The 17,161-nt window shown below is 45.3% G+C and overlaps 1 protein-coding gene across 4 annotated transcripts in view; it reads left to right on the top strand.

Annotated features, from left to right (window-relative positions):
- The window catches only part of LOC106505952 (uncharacterized), a 113,045-nt gene that overhangs the window by 69,965 nt on the left and 25,919 nt on the right, over positions 1–17,161 (top strand). The window contains exons 1-2 of one of the 4 annotated variants that reach the window (XR_014826999.1): positions 12,582–12,722; positions 13,546–13,617. The exons of the other annotated variants lie outside the window; for them this stretch is intronic. The gene's annotated coding sequence lies outside the window, so the exon portion shown is untranslated. Of the gene's footprint in view, positions 1–12,581; positions 12,723–13,545; positions 13,618–17,161 lie in introns of those variants that run through there. 4 annotated transcript variants of the gene reach the window in all.

Here is a 17,161-nt window from a genome sequence, read left to right as displayed (position 1 = left end):
GCCTGTCCTTGACCTATAAAGAGTGGCAGTCTGTGATAGGTAAAGGCATCAGAGCCCTGTGCTGTCCTATCCTACAGCATCCTGGAAGCTCTCATCAACCCAGTCCTCTGCCTGATGTGGATTCACAGGCTTTGTATGGAGGTTTGGACTCTGGGACAGTTCTGCCTGTAGAGAAGGGCTCTTCCAGTTTGTTACAATAACTAACAAGACAGAAGAGAGGAGAGAGAAGGAAACAAACCTTTATGTAGCACCAATAGTAGCAGACATTGAATGTCTGCCTACCTAGTGCCCATTCTCTTTTCCCTTTTCCTAACAGCATCTGGCATAGAGGAGAATTTACAAATAACTCTCATGATTCTTTTCCTGTAGCAAAACAAAATGCAAATTAATATTTCAATGAATTATACTGCCTCATAAAATTTTGTGCTAAATCAACTATCATTTCATACCAAATACTAATATAAGCCAGTAGCAGGAGCCAATGATCTAGCAGGAAAAGGATAGGAGAAAAAGGCGAAACAATAAATTCTGTTCATTCAGGATTTGGTTGATTTTTTTTTTCTGTGCATTGGAAACAAGTTAATTTTTATAGAGGGAGTGTCTGGTATACAGTAAGTGCTCAATACATTTTTGGCTCAGCAAAGCAGATATGCCACTCTTTTTAAAAACATTTTAATTGAAATATGGTTGATTTACAATGCTTTGTTTCAGGTGTATAGCAAAGTGATTCAGTTTTATATAGATACAGTGCTATATATAGTTATATGTATGGATATATATATGGTTATATACATAGTTATATGCATTCTTTTTTAGATTCTTTTCCATTATAGGTTATTGCAAGATAATGTAGTTCTCTGTGCTGCAGAGCAGGTCCTTGTTGGTTACAGGTCCTTGTTAGTTAAAGATATGTCATTCTAAAGACACATCACGCTTTGAGAAAGAGTTTATTCTTTCTCTGGGAGTGGCCAGATGCCTGGCTTCTCAAAACAAAGAGAATAATTTCTTTGCCCAAGGGAATGGGAGAGTAATCCAGGAAGATATTACCTTGCCTCACCCCTACTGAATGCATCAAACACATGAAAATTTAATACCAATAATTTGCATCTACTGTGGACCTTTAGCATTTCAAAATAGTTTTACCTCAGTTGCTACATTATGCAAGACTGCACATGTCAGAAGCCCAATTCAAAGTAATTAAACCTAAACGGAATTTACTTACTGGTATAACTTGGAAGTTCAAGTATGGCTTGATCTAGGTACTCATAAGACAGCATCAAGACTTGGTTCCCTTCTGTTACTTCAGGGTATGATGTTAACCGCACCATAACCAAATGACTGACAGAAGCTCCTCGCTTACCAATCCCACCAGTTAGAGACCCAAGAAAAAGAATGTTTCTGTATCAGTAGCAGAGTCCTGGAATTCACTCTGATTGGACCAGTTCTGCAATCATGTGTCTTACCACAGCCAATCATTGTGCTGGGAGGGTGCAAGAAGTGCTGTGATTGGCCAACCTACCATTATCCAGGAAGCCTGGAATGGGGCTAATCCAAACCCCTTGATTCAGATGGGAGATGGCTCCCTAAGGATAAATCTGAGCAATGTTACCAGAAGCGGTGGTGGGGGGTGAATTATGCCAAGCAAGTAGACATGACTGATGCTTCTGCAGGATCCCCAGCTATCATCTGATTCTCAAGGGGATCTGTGATCTCAAAAATGATCATTTGGACTTTTTACTCCTTTTTAAACTCAAAGTTATACATTGTAATAATTAGTTTCATTTTCCAGATGGAGAAACAGGTTCAGAAGTGTCAAATGACACCCAAATTCTCAGCCTGTCGGCCTCCATAGTGAGGGTCCTTAAACCTAGGAGCAGATCTGCCCACTGTCTTTTCTTACAGAGTCCATCTGCCTCACTCACATGCAGGCACCACAGTTTATCTAACAGTCCCCACTTGATGGACACTTGCTTACTTCCAGTTTTATGCTATTAAAAACAATCTCTTTGGTTCGATACTGAAAAGAATGCCAAATCCCTTTTGATGCTGCAGAGAACATCAATACGTGCCTCTCTGTTCATCACACTAGTATTTCTTTAGGTGAGATTCCTAGAAGCTATATTTCTGGGCCAAAGGGACTCTGCATGTCCAATGCTGACACATCCTCAGTCTGTGAAATACCACTGCAGACAACAGGGTAAAAGAGACATTAGGAATGTCCTAGTGACCTAGTTTTTAAGGATTTGGTGTTGTTGCTGCTGTGCTTCGAGTTCAATCCCTGGCCTGGGAACTTCCATGTGCCATAGGCATGGCCAAAAAAAAAAGTGAGGAGAGACATTAGTAATGTGGAAATTAATTCATGATTGTGTGGTTTCCATTGTGGCTCAGAGGGTTAAGAAACCGACACAGTCAGGATTCAATTCCTGGCCTTGCTCAATGGGTTAAGGATCCAGCGTTGCCGCCACTTGGGGTATATGTCACAGCTCCAGCTCAGATCTGGCGTTTCTGTGGTGTATACCAGCAACTGCAGCTCCATTTCAACCCCTAGCCTGGGAACTTACATATGCCACACATGCGGCAAAAAAAGAAAAAAAAAAAATTTGTGATTGTTAAGTCCTCTGTCTCTGTCCTAAAGAGCAGACACAACATCCAAAAGTCACCTCTTTGACATAACAAAAGATATTTTTATCACTTAAGAAATCCCAAGGGTTTTAGGAGCTCTGTGCCAGAAACAGGGACAAAACTCAAATATACAGCTCTTAATATAAAGCACAACATCACAAGGTCCTCCTCACCAGACCTGGCTTTCACCTCCAGCCTCAGGTGAGGGGAAGGTCAAAGCTGTACATCCCTCTTGCCAACATCAGACCCTCCATCCCCAACTCTGGGGAGCAAATGCCAGGATAAGAAAACATACCCCATGTCCAAAGAGCAAACAAGAACCCTCAGGCCTCAGGTTTAGAAACAGGTTTTCTCCAAGCAGGGGCACGTTCTGCCCACACACACCATTTGCTTTAGCTCCTCTTTCACATAACTTTGGGCTTTCAGAGTCTCCCCAAGAACCACAGACACAAAATTTCCTTATTTTCTGCTCACCAAAGGCTCACACCCAGAATCAAGAGATGGTCTTTTTCAAAAGTAAACTCTAGTCTCCTCCCCAGAAAGCAGAACATGCATATAACATATTAAATGAGTGTTTTCCAAGCTTTGATTTTTTTTAAATATGCAAATCAACTCTGATCTTGGAACACTATTAAATATGCATTTATATTTTGTATTCCTTCAACAATATTTACTGAGCACCTACTAAATGCCAGATATTCTGAGGATGCGGGGGTGGAAGCAAAAAGTCAAGATTCTATAGGGATCACATTCTAGTGCACACAGGCATAGAAAAAGCCTAAAGAATATTTTTTAAAGTGATAATGGGTATCCAGAGGATCAGGATAACAGCAGATCTTTTTTGTTTTACATTTTGTGTTATTTAAAATATTACCATTTGGAAAAATATGGTATGCTCACATGAAAAGAAGTGATTACAAAGAATACACACAGTCTGCTATTTTGGTTGAATGTATACATGTTGTGTGTGTGTGCGTTGCCTGTGTCATTTTTGACTGGTGAAATTATAGAGGAATTTTTAATTTTCCTTTTGCCCTTCTGTGTTTCCCACATGTTACGCATTGAGCACATACAACTTTTTATAAATGGGAAAATGTTATTTAACAACCAGAACTGCCACCTAGCCCTAAGTTCTTCTCTCCCTAGGTTTATCAAAATACCTGAAATTTTTCCATTAGATTTACTCATTTGATTAAACATTGTGCTCATGGAGGAGTTCCCGCAGGTTACAAACCCAACTAATATCCGTGAGAATGGGGGTTTGATCCCTGGCCTCACTCGGTGGGTTAAAGGATCCAGCATTGCCACAAGCTGTGGTGTAGGGCACACATGCGGCTCAGATGCGGTGTTGCTATGGCTGTGGCATCGGCTGGCAGCTGCAGTTCTGATTCAACCCCTAGCCTGGGAACTTTCATATGTGGGCCCTAAAGAGAAAAAAATACTGTGTTCATGGAAGCTCCTGTTGAAATACTTAGGAGAAATAGCACACCCATCCCTCATCAAGTATGAAATGGAAACATGAACAAGGGAATTCAGAAATGAATTGTTGTTTTGTTCCCTGGCCTCGCTCAGTGGGTTAAAGGATCCAACATTGCCACAAGCTGTGGTGTAGGGCATACATGCGGCTCAGATGCAGTGTTGGGGGGCAGGCAGCCCTCCCTGGCTGGGGGAGATGCAGACAAGTAGGGCAGGTAACACAGGAAGTCTGGACCAGTGTGGAACCCCACTGGCCAATGAGGGCTCTCTGCTCTGAGAAGGAGGTGGCCAGAGGAGAGGTGGGAAGAGGGAAGACACCCCCCACTTCCAAGCCCCTCCACCTGCCCCCACCATCTCAACACTGAACAGTTATTCTGGAGGCCAAGTCAGAGCTAATGAAGAGACTAATGAATGATCTATTTGCTGAAGGAAAAGGAAACCTATGTGTCAGAGGGTTGATCCGCAGTGAACAGCTCTGCACAAGTTGCACAAGCTCCATCTGGAAGTAACATCACTCTCACCTGTCACAGCTGCCAGAGCTGAACGTCACAGCATCAGCCAGAGCACTCGCTCACCCATTTCTCTCTCACTATAGCAGCAGAATTGTCAACCCAGAGGATGGAGGGTGATTACGGGAGGAAACTCAATGACCACTTATCCCCAGGCTGTCAGTTAGACTCTGAGCCTTGACCTAGATGCTAGAGCAGGGGCATGTTAACATGGTGGGACAAGGTGGCTGGTGGGGCTGTTTTATATTCAATACAAACCTCCGGGGACGAGGTATTCATTAACTACTGACGGCAACAAGGCTGCAGTTTTATGAAACTTTTACAAACCATCCAAGAAAGGAGATATGGAGCTCCAAATATCACCCAGCCTCTTTCAATCATGCATCCAGGACCTTTTCCAAATACTTACCAGGTTCCAGGGGTTCAGATACAAAATTCCTTTGTGCTTTAATGAATCTGAGAACATCTTGACCTTTCAAGAATGCACATTAGATTTTTTTATTTGTGTTAAGTAACACATACTAAAAGTTTAAGGCAAAAGTCAATTATCTCCCCCACTCCATTCTTCAAGCCAACCCCCATGACGATACCAATGTTAGCAGAATTATTATAGAGTTCCCTGTGCTTATCTTCCTTACCTAAATAAAAGGCAGGGGGTCATACTATATGCATGATTCTACAACTTGCCCTTTTTCAATCCATTATGTATTAAGGATGTTGCATTGGGATGACACAGAGATTGACCTTGTCATTTTTCTTGGCTGCATGGTGTTCCACAGTGTGGGTATATTGTCATTTATCCGACAAGTCCAGGCTCATGGGCCGTTAGGATGCCTCCAGATCAGGAGAAGATTCATTAGACATCCTTGGACATAATCACGGCTTCATGAATGTCTAAAAAGAGGCTTCCAGGTGGCACTGCTGAGAGTCCCAGGTGTACACATCACATAGGGACAGAGGGTCCCTCGATGCCCCAGCTCATGAAAAATTTCCCAAGGACGCTGGTCAGTTCCCTCTAGTTGGGGAACAAAATTACCCTTCTCTCTGTCTCCCTACAATGTTTCCAAGCCCCCTGCCCTCTCTTGGGGGGGGGGCTGGAGAGTTGCCAGAATAATTATATGCCAAATTAGTCACAAAATGTGGGTCAGCAGGTCAGTTCCGCCCCCCAGGACAGCTCACCACTCAGTGCCTGGTCCTCCTCTCCCTGGGCTTCATGATGGAAGCCCTCCTGACTTCCACTGGCCTCCATGCAGCCCCTGATGTCAAGAAAACCCTCCGAACCATCCTGACCTTCCCTCCATGTCCTCACCCATTCGTTGAGCCTGGGGATGGAGGTGGGCAGAAAGCATTCACATGCTTTCGTCCCTGGCTCTATTTGGTACCATATGATGGAGTCCTGAGAACTACAGGAGCAGAGAGAAGGGAAGGGCCAGCAGAGAGATGCCCACTTCCTGCTAACAATCCCCTTCCTCCTACATGCATGCCTGTCTTCCTTTCTACACTCCAGGAGTTCATGGCACCCGAACTCAAGTTATCCTCAAAGCCTCCCTCTTGCTAGACACTATGATTATGTTATTTCACTGGGAAGACACAGAGGCCCAGAAGGGGAGGGGCTGCCGTGACTCAGCCAACATCCCTTAACAAGTCGGGAACAGAGACGTGGCGACAACCCAGACCTCTGACATCGCTTCACTGGGGCCTCCATCATAGCCTGTTCCTCCTGCCCTCCTAGGAGTCGGAGGCACAATAATATTAATCATGATAGAAAGGCTAATATGAAAATAGAATTGGGCCTAAATGAAGACAGACAAGTTCAAATCTATCACCCTTACCCAATCCAATCAACCTGTCAGCAAGCCCTGTTTGCTCTTCCTTCAAAACGCTTTGGGAATCCAGCTCTTCCTTTGCACTGAGGCCACCTGGGACCGAGGCACCAGGATTGCTGCAGCCACCCGCTTCTTCTCCCCAGCTTCCCGCCTTGCTTCTCCCCAGGCCATTCGTTAGTGCACAGCAGCCCGAATCCTCTATTTAAAATATAAATTGGATCCTGTGTCTCTCCCCGGCTTGGAGCTTCCAGCAAATGACTTCTGGCCATACTTAAAACCCTCATTTTTCATCCTCGTCTGCAAAGCAGGGCATGATCTGTCTGCACTCCAGACTTTCTCTCTGCAGTACTCCCCTCGCCAACCCTGTGCTTCTTTATTGCTGGGAAAACTCCTGCTCTCCCCCTACCCCACCCCAGGGCCTTTGCGCTTGCTCTTCTCTCTCCTTAGAATTCTCAGGCCCCAGATGTCTACAGAGCCGCTCTTTCTGTCCTTTTAGGTCACAACTCAGAAGTCACCTCCTCTAAGAAGCCCTCTCTGATTCATGTAAAAGCCCTCCTACTCACTCATCTCATCATCTGGGCTACTCTCTCAAATAACTCACCACCTGTCATTACTTTGTTCTCCTATTTCTCTCTTCCATATAAATACTACTGGGCAGGGACCAGGCCTACTTTGTCCAAGCACCTAGTACTTAGAAGGTGCTCAATAAAGATCTGAGAAGAAAGGAAAGAAGGACTAGGGTGTGGGGAGAGAAAAGGAGACCCACATGGGCTCTGTCTTGTAACATCCATGACTGGTACCGAACACCCAAGTAAGAGTCAGTTAACCAAAGGAGCTAGCAGGCCCTCGAGCCGGTCCACCCCCTATCAACTGCACCCCAGGTGATGTTGTTTCTCACTTGTCTGGAGCCCCCTTGAATCTGGTGACTCATGTTGGGGACAATCAGGCCTTCTCCTAATGAGGTGGGTGGGGACTTAGCACCCATTGTCTCCTCCAAGTTTCTAACATTGTGAATGCTCCTCTCTGTGTTGGGTTGGTGGCTCTTACCTTTCATTACTTGGTATCATAAGTCTGAGAAAAATAGCCAACACACAGAATTCTGTCTCCCATGGTCTGGCCTTGTACTAAAATGTTTAAACATGTCACGCACCCATGACTGCACTGTGAGGGATGTACCATTACCATCCCCATTTTACAGATGGGGTAACCAAGGCTCCAAGCACTTCCATAAGCAGCCCAGGGTCACAGAGCCGCTCAGCAGGGGAGCTGAGATTTGGACCCAGGCAGGCTGAGTGCAGAGTCGCTGCTTCTGCCCACCGCACAGCATACGTTCCAGCACCCACCCGGGAGGCCCTGGGCTGAGTGACATCTCTAGACGTTTCCCATTTGGCTTCTGCCTTCATTTTCTTGACTCCAGGAGACCCTAGGGTCTGGATGTGGCCATATCAGAGTGAGCTGGGGACACAGTCTGCCTGGTGTCAGAAACCTCCTCCCTTTCCTCTGCAAGGAGCAGGGACCCAGGTCAAACCAACCATGGCTAATTCCCCAAAACCCCACTTTATCCCTCAAGCAAAGAGAAAGGAATATTGATTCCACCTTCTCCAGGGATGGTAAATTCACCCCTGTCAGGCAGGCTCTGCCAGGCAAGGGAGCAAAACAAACTACTCCAGCACCTAAATCTGATAAAGCTGGGAGAGGTGGCAGCAAGGATTGTCGCTAGGAGTTCAGGGCAGGAAGCCAGGAGAGATTTATTCGACGCCAGCAAGAGAGAGATGGGGGCGGTTCAGCTCATTCTTCTGCCAGCCCCAGATTTGTACACTCCAGACCTAGTTTCCTGCCCCACAGGACTTTGGGGACATTTTGGCCTCTCCCTTTAGCCTTAGGAAGATTGCACAGAGAGGAGGCTAGTGTCAGTATTTTGTTGTAGGTGTAAGTGTGCCTGTGTGTGCTTGAATGTGTGTGTGAATTATGTGTCTTTGTATGTTGGCCTCTGTGTTTGTGTGTCTTTGTGTCTGCATGCATTTGAGTTTCTGTCTGTGCCTCCCTCTTTCAAATATATGACCTCAGTATCCCTTTGAAATAATGGCCTTTTGGGAGTTGGCCACCAGGTCTGCCTTCCCCTCCCCCTAGTTAACATCACAAAGAGTCTTCTTCCCTTCCTAGATGATGAGGCGTTTCCTTGCAAACCACAGAGCAAATCTGGGAGGTGATCTTGAGTTATAGTCAGAGATAAATGAGAATCTGTGACTGTAATATGCTAAGAAGAGGAACTGGGTGGTCCCAAGCCCCTAGATGGTGAACACCCTCCTTCTTCCTTCCTACAAGTCAGTCCTTATTTAGAGCAAAGATGTTTAAATTCTGCATCTATAGTCAGTTTTTATAGCATGCACAGCCCTTTGATTCTCCCTTCCGCTGCCTGAATGACCCGGAAGCTATATGATGAAATGGCAGCAACACAAAAATAAAAACAGCTTGAATCCTTGAGCCATTGCATGGAGGACCACCAGCCTGAAGGATCAACAGACCTCCATCAGAATTTGGGTGGGAAAAACAGAACTTGGTTGCATTAAGCCACAGAAATTGCTGGATTTGCTTGTTACTGCAGCATTAATTAACTTATCCTGACTAATGCAACACCTAATTATCTTATATATTCCTGTTGATAGACACAAAAACTCTTTGGGATACATTGGACTGGACTATTTCTAAGGTCCTGTTCATCTCTGATACTTGAAGATCCTAACGCCTTATGATGGCAAAGCAAGACGCTAATTCTTCTCCCCAGATCATACCACTGGAATCTCTGCAAAGATAAAATCTCATCCTCACATCATCACCCAACCACTGGAGTCTGAGAGGATAAATCTAAAGATGCCATCAGGCCCTCCCAGAGTGGCAAAACATAACTCGAGTTTTTTTGCTATGACTCAGGTTTCCATATTTTCCACCTCAGAGGTCACCCTGTGCTGGGTAACTGTTCCAAAATGAACTCAACCCAGATTCCTTTGCTCCAGTGCCTTTCTATGATCCCAAATCCTCCTGACTATGGAAACCACTTTGAAATACCTCACAGCAGAGCCCTAAAAGTGCCCTTAGGTTTCAAGCAAGCTGAGTGCCTTGAAGGGTGTATCTTGGCTTCTTGTCCAGTCGAACTGGAAACTCATGTCCCTCAAGAGTGTCAGTGGCCTGGGTTCAAATCCCAGTTATGGCATTTCCTAGCAATGTGAGCTTTGGCAAGTTATTTAGCCTCTCTGGTAAAATGTGAATAATAGTAGTACTTACCTTGAAAGGTTGTCTGGTGGCTATACAGAATGTGAAACCAGTTCTCCAAGGTTATGTGAATAAGAGAAGCCCTTTGTGTGAGCAGAATGGAGAAATGCATCTGCACTCAAAGATTGTTTTCTTCCATGATCTGGCAAGCCATTAGTTCTTTTGCTATTGGATTCATCAGTCAGGATACTGCCTCTAGAAATAAACTTGACCTGAGAAAATAGCCTTTCAATTCATTATTGTTCTCTAGCTAAGATTGGATTCTTAGCCATATCATTGTTATCAGGATGGGAGGGAATGGGAACAGGGGGTGTGGATTTGGATGAAGGGGAGCAGAATCCGTGCCTGGGCACTACCGGAGAAATTCAGACAAGTGATGAGGAGTCCCAAGCTCTAAAGAGACGGCATGAAGATTAGTGTATAAGTCATGTTTCCGCATGAGATCACCTTCTCCTTCTGAGTAAAACCCATGGAATGTACATACTGAAGGTCTAAGGTGGCTGCCACAAATTTTAAACATGATGGACTTGTGAGATGTTGTTGTTGCTACTTCCCTATCATTATTATGTAATCTTCTCCCCACAAAATCCCTACAAAACCATCCCTCCCTCAGTGCTTCCCACATCTTCTCCTCCCTGGAGCCCCACACTGTGTGGCTGGATAAATCAAAAACCAACTCTCTGCAATTTCCAGGATCCTCCTGGAATCATTATTTGTTCTCCAAGAAGGTAGCTTTTAATTCCTCTGTAGGTGAGAGCCTGGCTTTCATTTCCCCCTCTCTGCTGTCATGGAAACCAGCACCCTGGCAACTTGGCGTGGAAATATGAACACTGTTTTCTCCTTTTACCATGCATAGGAAAGACTGGGACAACTTCAGAGCAGGAGGAAACCTTCCGCATTGATTTGCTCTCCCTTTGTGAAGGACCAGCCACATAGAACATGCCAATCAGGGAAGTGTCTGCACAGCCCTAGATTAACTTCAGGACCATGGAAAGTTCCCTGGAGAGTGAAAGGTTGTATGTGAGGGAGGAGGAAAATTCAAGAGAATGGTGGCACACTATCCTTGACTTCTACAGAAGGAAGAACCTTAAAGATGGTGACTGTGCTGTGTTCAAGAGTGCCACGCCACAAAGACGAAATTTTAATTATCATTTCATTCACATTTCCTCAAAGTGTGTCCCAAGGGCCACCTCAGATTCACCTGGAGCATCATTCCTTCCAACATCTGCATCATTCTCTGCAGAGCAGAGCCCCGTGGTGTGTGTGTGTGTGTGTGTGTGTGTGTGTGTGTGTGTGTGTGTGTTTTGCCATTTCTAGAGCTACTCCTGCGGCATATGGAGGTTCCCAGGCTAGGGGTCTAATTCGGAGCTGTTGCTGCCAGCCTACACCCCAGCCACAGCAACACAGGATCCGAGCCGCGTCTGCAACCTACACCACAGCTCACGGCAACGCCGGATCCCTAACCTACTGAGCAAGGCTGGGGATCGAACCCTCAACCTCATGGTTCCTAGTCAGATTCATTAACCACTGAGCCACAAGGGGAACTCCTGTGTTGTATATTTTAACATCACCCCCAACAATTCTGATAAACACTAGACTTGAAGCCAACTGATTTCAGGTGGGAAGTGGGCTAGTCAAGGTGAAGTATATTACCCAAGTTTAAACAATAAGGAACTAGAACCAAACCCATGTCTCCCAATGCCAAGATTTCTCTAAACTACCCAACACTGCTTTGGGTCCTACCTCAAAACTTTACCCTAACAACCTGTGTTGGTGGCCCTGAGAGCCAATGAGATAGCCATGACTTTGGTCATCTCTTCTATGATGCAAATTCTCCCTGGGAGAAGCAAATCATCTTATTACCTTATTCACATCCCTGGATCCTAACACCCACAAATATTCACCACAAGTTGATGAATTAATCAATTCATGGACTAATGAACAAATGAAGCAGTGCTGCTCAGGAACAGAGGATGATGTCTCTTAATGAGCTATAAGAATAACTCACATTTATTGAGCAAGTACCATAGGCTGGTTACAGGGCTAAGAAGCTGAGATTCATTGGTTCTCTGAGTTTGCACAACAGCCTGATGAGACAGAAATTATCATCATCCCCAACTCAAAGATGAAGAAATGTAGCTTGGAGAGGTTTAGTAGTTTACCCATGAAGTACACAGCTGGTATGACAGAACCAGGATTCAAACCCAGGTGTGCTGTATCCAAAGGCTGAATTCCAAGCCCACAGTCTCCAGATGCACCCAGGAAAAGGCACTTGTCCTTATGAGCAGTGCTTGTGTACTGAGAAGAAGTTTAAGCAAAAGAACATTCAAGATTTGTGACATGTTTGGTCACTAACCAGAGCCTCTGTTTGGGGTTTACCAAAGCGGGTTTAAATTCATTCATTCATTCATTCATTTCTCCCTTCCGCAAACATTTTTGGGCCACCTAGTATGTGCCAAGCCCTGTTCTAGATACTGGGGTTCAAAAGTGAACAGGTAGACAAGATCCCTGCTCTAGTTGAGGGAGACAATAGATACATAATGAACTAACAGTAGGTATTATAATATCAGACAAGGATGAGTGCCAAGAAGAATACAGCAGAGTAAGAAGATGGAGAGTGACGGGGCATGTAGAGAAACAGCAAAGAGAGCCACTGACACACAGCAGCTGTGTCTGCCAGAACCCCAAGCAACCAGCTAAAAAATAACATGTCAGGCCACCCACTGTTTGGCATCGAAACTACCAAACCTTCTGAGTGATCTTCTCCACTGGACTAATCTTATGTTGTCTTATTTTCCCCTCTTTGAAGAGAATTGTCCACAGATAGATAGAAATAGAACCTGTGAGCTGAAAACTATGACTGATGCTCTGTTCCCTGGCCTGGCCCAGGGCTTCCTTCTGATGAAGTCAGCACTGCTGTGAACAGCGAGGATTGCCAGAGATGCCTGCTCAGGTCTCAGAAATAAGAACAGACGCCTGTCCATTGACAGTTGTGTTCACTAGGGCTCTCTGTATGCAGGTAACAGAAGCCTTCTACATCTAACATTAGGAAGAAAGGGGGACTTTAGTGTAAGTGTACAGAAGGGTTTCAAGGAAGCCATGGTGGGAGGTGCCAGGACCCAGGAGACTGAAGGAGAAGCAGGGAGCCCTCGGGAAGTTCAGCCCTCAGGCTGTTTGTCTCTCGGCACATGGGCCACCCAGTTTATGCAACAGAAGACAAGACAGAAAGCCCATAGCTCTTGAGTTTTATCATTTTGCCTAAAGGCATCCCTGTGACACTGGACCTTCTTAGTCCTAATCCCCAAATCCCAGGGAATAGGCTCTAATTGTCCCATCTGGAGCTAAGAGTGCCTGCTTTGGCCCAGTCAGCTCTGGTCATAGAGGGTAGAACTTCACTGGACAAATACAGCCACTGGATACCCATCTCAGGGACCCCACGTATCACAGGGGTTAGGGGATAGTTTTCCGGGGAAAACTGTGAGCTATGCAGAATCTCATACATTTGCTGTGACACACCCTGGACCCTAAAAACAGAGAAAATGCTTACTCTAGGGGCTGAGCAGTTTGGTCAGGGAAGGGCGTGGGCTCCATCCTACGTGGAAGCCAGTGATGGGTGTGAGAGACCTAAGCTAAACCCCTGAACTGTGAAAAGTTCCCAAACTCTACTTAGTAGTCATTGAAATGGCCTCCACAAAGCACTGAGGCAAAATTATAGATCATCATTTTAATTGAATGAAATTGGCCATACATTAATATTCATGATTATTAGAGCAGCTAATTTTCCTCTTTATAGAAAGTGAGTGGGGGATCATTTCAGCTTCTCCTTGCTTTTCCTCCCTTAGATTTCTGCGGGGGAGGTGACAGAGAATAAAAGACATGGCACTTGAAACCAGCCGTCAATTTCTGAACGTTGGGTAATTATTAAGGATTTTTAATTACTTTGACCTCTTAGAGGGTGCTGGGGAGAAGTCGCTTATGAATATAAAACACACAGGCATTCACACGCCTCTAGAATGAGCTCCTCTGGCCAGATGAAAGCAGATTGTCTAAATGAGAGAGGCACCCCATCCTTTCCACTGTCCCACCAAACTCCCAAGGATAATCATAACAGCAACAGCATAAAGAATAATAATAATTTCCATCAGAGCCCACACAGGATGGGGAGGTATCTTCATATGGGTCAGGTGACAAGGGTGTCCATGCAAAGTAGGGATGGCAGCTGTAACAGGGGAGTTGTTTTGTTGATCAAATGTTGAGGATAATGGAACATTTGATCCATTATCTCACCATCAAAGAGGGAAGTTACAGAGTTGCTGCCATGGCTCAGCAGGTTAAGAACCTGATGCAGAGGCATGGACTCCATCCCCAGCCCAGCACAGTGGATTAAGGATCCAGCATTGCCACAGCTGCAGCATAGGTCACAGTTGCAGCCCCGATTCAGTCCCCAGCCTGGGAACTTCTATAGGCTGTGGGTGCCATCATAAAATTTAAAAAAAAGAAGGAAGTTACAGATATGAAAAGAGAGAAAACCAGAATGAACTCTATGGTGACGGATTAGGACAGAGGTGTCAATGTGACTTTATGGTTTTCAATGCATAGAAAAATCTAGAAGTAAATATAGACATAAACACACACACACACTCATGGGGGCACGTACATATGTATACATACACACATATATACACGCACCCTAGATTTGTCCACTGAGAGGCCCTCAGAGCTGATGCCCCAATAGCAATAAATGCAACACAAAGATCTTTATTTCTAGATATTCTCCACTAAATTGAATCCGGCTCCTTTAAGAAATGGTTGATTCCAAGGGTACCTCTGGGACAGAACAAGAGGAGCCTGGAACACTGTGCACCAGAAAGCAAAACAGGGCTCAGAGGAAAAGGGAGGTGCTGTCAAGGAACAGAGAAGGGAGCTCGAAGGGACTCTCACTGGCCAAAAATGAGGCAATTTGAGAATCAAAATAAATGATAATAGGGATGGACTATAATCCACTAAATAAAACAGCAGGGCATTAGTTCATCCTGGTATAAATGAAGGAAGGAAGGAAGGAAATATTTGATGATGATATTTACATCATTTCAAAGAACGTTCCCACAAAAATACTTACTGAGGAAATGAGTAATTTCACAGTAGAGAAGCTTGGCAGAAACCACCTCAGTCACAGGGCCACAGTGACATCGCTGGTAATGGGACAAACAGAAGTCACATGCCACCTGGCAGGACTGGATGAGAAGGACACAGCATCACTCCTGTCTTATTCCTGCCAAAGACACATGCCCTGAATCTAATCATGGGGGAATGTCAGAAAAACCGGAACTGAGGGACATTCTGCAAAATGACGTGCCTGTCCCTTCAAAAGTGTCCAGGTCATGAGAGTCAAAGAAACACTGAAGAGTGTCCCAGACAGAAGGAGACGCAGGACACAGGACAATTACACATAGCAGGAGATGCTAACCTGGACCCTTTACCACAAAGGACTTTTTTGGAACAAATGGTGGACCTGGAATGAGGTCTGAGGATTAGGTGGTAGTCATGCCTTAGGGTTAATGTCCTGATCCTAATAATCTTATGATTATCTGGAAGCTTTTCAGCTTTAGGAAAATAGACTTCTGTATTTAGTGGTAAATCAGGCATCAGGATGGCAACTTTCTTTCAAATGATTTAGAGAAAAAAGTTACTTGTCTCGAACTTGCAAGTTTTCTACAATACCAACTGTCAATTTGAGCCCCTACCATGCTCTTGTGCTTTTCATAACTCTCTTCCTACCTCACAAATAACCTCAGCAAATTATTTCAGTTTACTCCCATTTTACAGATGAGGAAACTGAGGCTCCAAAGCAGTTAGGCATCAAGCTCAAGACCCTTCTTTTATAAGTATTTATGGCATCTCTGGGGACTGTGCCAGATACTGGACTTATAGTGAGGAATAAAATAAGCACATCTTACCTCCAGGAAGTTTCCAGTCTAGGAGGGGCCGTAGGTAATAATCAGGAAAGCAAACAAGGAAAGATAGTTCCAGGTGGTGATGAGGGCCGTCAAGGTACAAAGAGGTTGTGAAGAAAGATAATGTTGGGGAACAAGGGATGAGCCAGGTCATGTGGGCCTTTGTAGGCCTTCGTAGAATTTAGTTTGACTCTATATCAATGGGAAATCATGGACAGGTCTTGATATATATATATCACAATGGGAACTCCCTGATTCATATTTTAAAGGAACACTCTATCTGCAGAGAGAGATTAGATGGGACAAGAAGAGAAAATGTGGAGTTCCCATCGTGGCTCAGTGGAAACGAACCTAACTAGGATCCATGAGGATGCAGGTTTAATCCCTGGCCTTGCTCAGTGGGTTAAGGATCTGGCATTGCTGTGAGCTGTGCTGTAGATCTTAGACGCATCTCAGATCTGGCTGTGGTGTAGTAGCTCCAATTAGACCCCCAGCCTGGGAACTTCCATATGCTGCAGGTGTGGCCCTAAAAAGACAAAAAAAAGAAGAAGAAGAAGGGAAAGGTGGGGCCAAAGAGCTAGTAAGGGGCAGAGCCAATGTCCCCCACTCCCACCCCAAGACCTCTCTGGCTTCAGTCTTTAGCCACTTGAAGCAGGCACTGCAGGTACCCTCCCCGCTCCCTCCCCACGCAGCACGTCCGTGCACCCTGGCCCAGCTTCTGACTGCTGTGCCAGCTCCTGCACCCCCAGCTTGAGCTTCCTCTGGCCACCCATGGCAAGTCAGCCATGCCTGGAAGTAACACCATCTGTGACATCAGGAGAGCACGGGCAATGGATGACTTGTTAGAGCCAGTAGATACATACCGCCACCCCCTCGCTCAAGAAATCTTTTAGCAAAACGACCCGCAGAGCAGCCTCTGGCAGTCCATATTACAGAGAGGTTAAAGATGAGAGGGGTGGTTCTGAGTTAAATGAGATCTGAGTTCTAACCCCAGTTCTGCCACTTGGTGGGAGACAGAGTGAAAGATGTCTAGGTTCCTTAAGCTGGAACCAAGAAAGACACTCCCCTTCTTCTTCTTTTTTTTTTTTTTCTTCTTCCTGCTGTTGTTGTTGTTTAAACATCTTCTATTTTAAGACTCCCTAACAGTTGACACCAGAGTTACCCAACAGGACTTTCTGTGATGATGGAAGCGCTCTGTCTCTGTGCTGTCCGGTATGGTAGCTGCTAACCACACGTGGCTACTGAACACTTAAAGCATGGCTAGGGTGGCTGAGGGATGCAATTTTTCTTTTTTTTCATTTAACTAATTTGAATGCAAATAGGCACACATGGCTAGTCGCCACCACGTCGCACAGCACCGCTCTCCACTCTGGGATGGACGCCAGCACCCAGCTTCTGAGTCTTTCAGAGAACGGGAGCCAGTGGAAGGAGCCAACCACACACCAAGGCTGACCTGGCCTTTGCCACATGACCCATGCCCTCCGGTCCCTGGGACCATCCACAG

This window comes from Sus scrofa, chromosome 14, assembly GCF_054392235.1.
Source record: "Sus scrofa isolate SSC_HxYL_T2T_F1_AM1 chromosome 14, Sscrofa_HxYL_maternal_Yorkshire_Landrace_v2.0, whole genome shotgun sequence".
Taxonomy (NCBI): Eukaryota; Metazoa; Chordata; class Mammalia; order Artiodactyla; family Suidae; genus Sus; species Sus scrofa.
The sequence above is the reverse complement of the archived record's forward strand: the minus strand, read 5'-3'. Positions and strand labels throughout refer to the sequence as shown.